This window comes from Gossypium raimondii, chromosome 13 (assembly GCF_025698545.1).
Source record: "Gossypium raimondii isolate GPD5lz chromosome 13, ASM2569854v1, whole genome shotgun sequence".
In the NCBI taxonomy this organism is placed as follows: domain Eukaryota; kingdom Viridiplantae; phylum Streptophyta; class Magnoliopsida; order Malvales; family Malvaceae; genus Gossypium; species Gossypium raimondii.
In genome coordinates this window covers 8511991-8520231 of record NC_068577.1, presented here as the reverse complement: position 1 = coordinate 8520231, position 8241 = coordinate 8511991, and positions in this window count along the sequence as shown.

Sequence of the window (8241 nt, the reverse complement as noted above, 5' to 3'; positions counted from 1 at the left end):
ATTGTCGCCAATGCAGGAGGGCGTAGGTTCAAGTGTGTTGAAATTATTATCTTCTTATTTATGGGTAAGAATGGGGATATGGGTAGTTCTAAGCATTGTGTCAAAAAGAGCAGATATGATCAGAACCCATAATGAGATTGTTCAAAAAATATTAAACATATCATCTTTATAACTTCAATTTTTGCATTCTAAAGAGAATATTCATTAGTTTAATTAATTTGTCAATTTTGATTTGAATAAAAAAATTTGATTCAATTATTTTTGTTGATATTAGTGTTCAACAAGAAGAAAGATGTAACAACCCAATTTTCAGTGGTGTCGGAAACAGTGATTTGAGATCATTAAATCTGACAAGTAGGCTTGAAAATTTAATAAATTAATAATAATGGGTCAAGTGTGAATTTAGAAGAATTTTTGAATTATTGAATTTTGTGATTTAAAAAGAATTTAATTGGTAAATTGAGTCTAAAACGAGGTATTGAGACCTCAAATTCATAAGTCGAGCCATAAATCTTTTTATAAATATTTAAGGATAAGATAGTGTTAAAGTTTCGTCAGAAAATTTTAACGTTTCGGCAGTCAATTAATTAAAAAAGACTAAATTGAAAAGATGCAAAACTTGCTAAAGTGATTAAATAGCTCAAATAATTAAATAAGGAAGGACTAAAAGAGTAAATAGACCAATTTTAGTGGCTGAGGTGGCATACTGTTAAAAAAATCAAAGATTTTTATGTATTTAAGGAAAAATTAGAATTACAATAAAGTTTATGTGGGCAAAATTTATTTTAAGGATTTCAAGACCATTTCTTCTTCAACTTTCGATCAAAATAGCCATGGAAGAGGGTTGTGAACTGTTCTTCCATATTCTAGCTTCAATTGAGTTCAATTCTTGCTTTTTTCTTGAAATTTTTATATTTTTGGACTTTTACAATTAGGTCCAACTTGGTATTCTATTAGTTTTTGATTTTGTTGAAAGTTTTGGAAGACACCATTGATAAGTTCATATGAATTTTGTTATTTGATGATGAATTTGAGATGTTAATGAATGTTTAAAGGTGTTTTATTAAAGAATTTTGGATGAAAACATGTTTTAGGGATTAAATTGAATTTGTGAAAAAATTCTGAAATTTCATGGAATTCATGGGCTGTTATTGACATGTATGAGAATGATTAGGCCTGGAACAAGGATTAAATTGCAAGAATTTCATTTTTCGAGCTTAGGGACGAAATTATCTTGTATTAAAAGTTTAGGGTTAAAATGGTCATCAATATTTTGCAGTAAAACAGTTTTGGACAGCAGCAGTAGTCTAATTTTGAAGAATCACAAAAAATTGTGGGAATCGAATTAGAAGATGAATAAAATATAAAATTAAAGCTTAATGAGTTTAGTTTCTCATAGAAGAAAGTGTGTAAGCAATGGAGTTGTAAATCATGATATATAATAAATTTTGTGAGACAAGGCGGAATGATTTCGAGTTCCTCTGTTCTGACTTTGGAAAATCATCAAAAATTGGAGAAAAATAGTTAGGGAAAATAGTTAGGGGCTTAAATTTATATGTTTAAATTCTTAATGAGTCTAATTTCAAGAGAAACAAACGGAAACATCATCCAAATTTTTTGCTAAGAGATAATTAATTTTTAGTAAGCAACGGTCAAAGCTGTCAAACAGTAGAACAAGGATAAATTTGAAGATTTTATTGTACTAATTGGTTAAACTACAAATTCTAAAATTTTTATGGTAGAAAGATATATGAATCTAGTTTGAAAAACATCAAGCGGATCTTAATTTGGAGTTCTGTAGCTTAAGATAAAGATAATTTAGTGACTATGACACGGATGAATAGCTTTGAATATATATATAAGTAAATAGTGAGATTATAGATAATGTTACTTATAAGCGTGCTATATACATTAGGGATGTGGAATGGAGAGGAGGAGGAAAACATATGAATGACTTGTGTATAAATTGGTCATCTGCCCGATTATAACCGATAAATATTGAATTAGAAATGATATAATGTTTTATTTCAAATAGTTAATATGAAATTATGATTATCGTTATGTTATAAAAATCGAATTGTAAGTTCAAATTAAGGGGAACGCAGGAATGAGTACTTTCGTCTAGTGATATGTGATGAATTGACGGAAAAGACCATGATTTGACCATGGCAACATGTGAAAATGTGATTATGTGCTTCCGTGTAAGACCATAGCTGGGCTATGGCTTCGGTGTGTGATATGTGACGATGTGCAACACCATAGTGGTACTATGACAATGTGAAAACGAAGTACTCAATTCCGTAAAACGTTCTCTAATTTGACAAATTGTGGTAAGTGTTAAGCAAATTTTATGTGATAAAACATATTGAATAGTGCAATTGAGCTCAATTATGTGATCCCTGCATTCAGAGGTTATGTTTGACAGGTTATGTTAATAAATTATGTGTATGTGAATTTAAGTGATAAAAATTAAACAACTAATGATTTTGAGCTCATTTACGTGAATCTGTCATTTGAAATTGTGATTGACAGGAAGAATAGTGAATTGCATGCTTATGCATGGATATATGTATTTATCTGAAATACAAGAAAGTGATGGTTATTGATATGGCTATGAAATGAACAAATGGTTATCCAAATGGTGATAACTATAAGGCTTGGTTGAATATTTTAAATTGGTACTTGAATGTATTAAAATACTGGTGAAGATAAATGATCAAATGGTTGAGAAATTAGGCTTGGAAAATAGCATGATTTTTGTCCACACGGGTAGACACATAAGTGTGTGACCCCTATATGTGAAAAACAATTTTAAATTTTGTAAAAAATTTCCTGAGAATCCGGTTTAGTCCCGACCCAGTTCTAATGCATGATTTAGGCCACGAAGGTCCATTTAATGGACTTTACGGATAAACACGAAAAGTGAATTGTAAATGACTCAAATTATCTGAAAATGTTCTGTAATCTCCGGTAATGCCTCAAAACCCTATTCTGGCGATGGATACGGGTTAGGAGTGTTACAGAAGAAATTGTGTAACACCCCTAACTCGTCTCTATCGTCGGATTAAGGTTACGAGGCATTACCATACAAATCTGAACAATTAACATTAAAACCTATCAATTCAATCAACCTATTTCTTCTAACCAATATGCCACTCAAAGGAACCACATTTATACCAAACATCTTCAATCAAAATAATGCTATAATTCCACATCTCAAGCCCAAAACATAGACAATTTAGCTACCTGATGACATCAATTATCAAACTATTCATCTTCCACAAAAACATACCAAAATAACCATATTCATATGGCTTTTAACATATACAAGCCAACTATGTCATATGTACATATAAACATTTATAAAAGTAACCAAAACGTAATAAAAGTATAAATGACAATAAACCCTATACATGCCATTTATAACGATAACTAAGATAACCAAAAACTACCAAGTGACTGTTGGATAGTGTGATAGAACTTCGACAAGCTTCCAACCGATCGAGATTCTGATAATCTATGAAATAGATGAAAATAACTACGTAAGCAACCAGTGCTTAGTAAGATCGTATAAAGTCAAACATAAACTTACCCTTCTTAAACTCATTTTATGAAATATGCATAACATCTTTACCTTACTCATAAGCTTAATACAATCCTATAAGCACCATCAAACTCACAAATTATTAAGCTCATGTATAAGACATATAGACAATCAACCATTACACCAATGAATCTTTATGAACATATCATTCATCACATAATCATTTCGTTTACGTCTATTCATTTGCAATCATCAAACTTACCTTTCGTAAGATTATGAACAAATATCCATTTGAATACATGCATTCCCATTTACTTTTTCTTACCTGTTGAACTATCTAGAATTACATTGGATACTCGGGATGCTCATAAATAGTGTGCCTTTCCATATAATCGTAACCTTTCCTTTTTAATCATGCTCACACGAGCTGCGAAATGGGCCTACTCACACGAGCTGTAGGTCGAAATGTTAGTTATACGATACTGCTCACATGAGCTCTAGAAATCCGCAACAAATGCAGGACCTCAGCCATCGGTAGGACATTCAAAACGAGCACCTGAAACATGAATCCCTAACGGTATGTCATTTGTATTCTAAAAATTTTTAAGGTTCAAACGGGATTATTTAACCGTCAATTATTCAAAACATCGATATATATATCATTTTTATCATACTTTTCAAAAATTAATTCTTAAAATTTATAAATATTATCAATTTGATCCTAATTTTAAAATCCTTTCCCCCATTCCACTCCCCCTTTCCCACCAGATCTCCTCCATTACTGTCCCTCTCATTTTCCTTCTCTGTTGCTACTTTTGGAGACGAGAATTATTTAGCTGTTCCACGAAATTCTTCTGCCCCATACTTACGTATTTTTTCAACCGAAGGCTTGCTTACACGTACTTGTTCCAGACCTTGAGGAATAGAGGGGATAGGTTGGGGTACGGGAGGGGGTGGAGGTCATTGAGCCATTGGGTTCGTTCTAACAAATTCAGAGAACCATTCAGACATCAGATTGAAGAAAGTTTCTTTCGCGTCACTTTCCTGGGCCTCAACTACGGGTCCACTACTAAATGTTCCTTGAACAGAGGCTTGCGCATTACTTTCAACCTCATCGGAATCAGTTTGGTTGGATGACATCTTTTATCTATAGGAAAACATAATTCAATTTGAGTCATGGGATATCACACTATCATAGGTTATATAATGGCATGTATTTTATACTCCTTACTAGCTACGTTCAGTCCGAGAACCTACTAAACTTGGCTCTGATACCACTAAATATAACACCCCTAACCCATCTCCGTCATCAGATTAGAGTTACGAAACATTACCATGTAAATTTGAACAATTAAATTTATAACATAATTACTTAAATTTCATTACAAACGTAGCAAACATTTATACGTTTGATCCTTAAATCGGGGATTCAAGACCCTAAAAATAATTCAGGATCAATCTAGGACTAAATCGAAACAAATAATAAAATTTGGGAAAAAATTAAAAATTTTGAAAACAGAGGTCACACGGCCGTGTGGCCAGGCAATATGACATAGCCTAAACCATGTAACAATCGAATAAAGGGACACACGGTTGTGTCTCAGCCCGTGTTTTAAAATGTGTAACTCTCTGAGTTAGGTCACACGGTCGTGTGCCAGATCATGTAACTCTTTGGCTTGATACACACGGCCGTGTGAAATTTACACCAAAAATAATAAGTAACACACGGCCATGGCAGCCCGTGTCTCTGCCCGTGTACTCCATAATTTGACCCTAAAAACAAGTCATTTCAAGATCAAAACATACCCAATCATCCTCTCCAATTGTGCATACATTCAATAGACATAAAAATCATTCAAACACATTTAAACATACCAATCAAACAACTTATTTCATCTAACCAATATGTCATTCAAAGGCACCACATTTATACCAAAACAACTTCAATAAAACAAGTCTACAATGCCACATATCAAACACAAAACATAGTCACTTTAGTTCCCTAATGACATCAATTATAACCATTCACTTTTCATAAAAAAAATAACATACCAAAAGAACCATATATTACATGTACCTAAAGTGACCAAAGAACATAAATTTGTTAAGGCACTAAAAATCCATCAAACAAGATATATTCTCCAAAAGCATATTCATACCAAAATGATCATTAACACATTCAAGAACTACCATTATAAAAAGGTCCTATACATGTCATTTATAACCTCCAACAAGCTTTCAACCGATCGAGATTCTGATAACCTACGAAACAAAGGAAAATAACTACGTAAGCAACTAGTGTTAGTAAGTTCGTATAAACTCAAACATAACTTACCATTCTTAAGCTCAATTTATAAAATATGCATAACATCATTACCATGCTCATAAGCTAAATAAATTCCTATAAACACCACCAAACTCACAAGTTAGTAAGTTCATACATGATACATATAAGTTCAATCATATCATAAGTAGATTTTCATGTACACATCATTTATCCCATTAACCTTTTCATAAGACCATGAACCACTATCCAATTGTATACATACCTTGTCATTAACCTTTACTTACCCATTGAATCATCTAGAATTACATTGGATACTTGGGAATGCTCACACATAGTGTGCCTTTCCATATAACCATAACGTTTCTTGTTCAATAATGCTCACACGAGCTATGAAATGAGCCTGCTCACACAAGCTATAGGTTGGAATGTTAATTACACAATGCTACTCACACGAGCTATGGAGAATCTGCAACAAATGCAAGACCTCGACCATCGGTAGGACATTCAAGACCAACACCCAAAACATGAAATCCCTAATGACATGTCATTCGTATCCTAAGAATTCTTAAGGTTCAAACGTGATTATTTATCTGTCAATTACTCAAAGCATCGATACATATATTTTCAAGTCAGTTTATAACTAACATAATATAATAGATAATCAATCAAATTATATTTAGTAAGATTATAATTCATACGAATTTACCTCAAAAACTATAGTCGTAAAAGTAGAGTTGGAGACTAATTCGAAGTATTTGCCTTTCCCCAATTTAAGTCTGGTTCTTGTTTATCTTGATCTAAATAAATAATTTCATTCAAATATTATAATTCCAAAATTCTAATAAGTAATTTTATGCAATTAAACCTTTCCATCATTAATTTACAAATTTACCCCAATACTTTAACTTTCTTACAATTTAGTCCCTAAATTCTTAACTTGCAATTTCACCATTTTTCTAACTAAAACATGCTAGATAATTTTACTAGGGATCTTGAACAACCCATAATTACCAACATTTCACATTAAAACCAATGAGTTTTACACTTTCAACAGTTTAATCCTTAACCCTAAATTCATAAAAAAATCACTTAACAAAACAAGTTTAACAGCCAATTTTAACAATCTATCAATTAACATCACAATTTCAATTTTAGTTCTAACATAACCATCAGCCTTTAACAGTTTTGCAAATTAACCCCCGAGCTAACTAGTTTAAGCTAAAACGAGCTCAAAACATAAAAATCACTAAAAACGGGACTTGAGTACATACCATGTAACACCCCTAACCCATATCTGTCACCGAAAAGGATTACGTGGCATTACCGAACTCAACCCAGTCTAACACAGGTCTTTATTACAACTCATGCTCTGAAATCTAACCAAATCGTAACCATTTAATTATTCAAATTTCGAGACAACTAACATCCATTGGAACATATTACATATGCTTTAAATTTATATAGATTCAATAGCAGAAACATATGATCAACAATCAAATCATTCGAATAACCAATTATTAATTTATAGATCTTACCAATTTCAAACAAAAACTCGACTAGGTACCATTACATAACTAAACAACAATTTTAAACCCAACACATTTTACTTGCTCAAGTGACTGGTTAAACTTCTATAAAACATAGTCATCTTTTACCATCACCAACCGTACCTAACAATCAATATATGAAACAATCTCTTATACATATCTTAGCTTACGGGATCTTATATATTATAGTAATAACACATCATCAACTAATTTGTTACTTAACCTAAACATATAACCAAAACACCGTACATTTATATACCATGACCGAAAATACTCAATCATTTGTATCATTATCAAGCCATTTTCGCATGGCTATATATATACAAATCAAAATGAATCTTATCAAGACTAGCCTATACATGTCATAAGTTGAAAATACAAGCTTTTAAAGTACCAAAATAGTGATCGATAGTGCGACGATGATCCTGGATGATCCCCGAACTTGAGCTATCTTTCAAAATCTATAAAATAATAATAAAACATACAAAGTAAGCTTTAAAAAGCTCAATAAGTCATAAGCAATTATTTCAACACGAGAACATATTTAATTTAATCCAAAATAGGCCAAAATTTAACTAATAACATTCATATATAAAATCATTTATCTCTTATATTCCAAATTACCATAGTAAATCACTTCACTTACCTTATTTTCTAATGAACATGTAAACCTCATACGTACCTAAGTCATTCAGCTCAAATTCACTTTCGGATTTGTTAAGTACACACAAAAATCATATAAAATTTGTACAATGCCGATATGGTCTTACATGTTAACGCATATCGATGCTACTGTCTCAAACAGGGTCTTATACGAATCATATACGATGGCAATGTCCCAGACATGGTCTTACATGAAATCA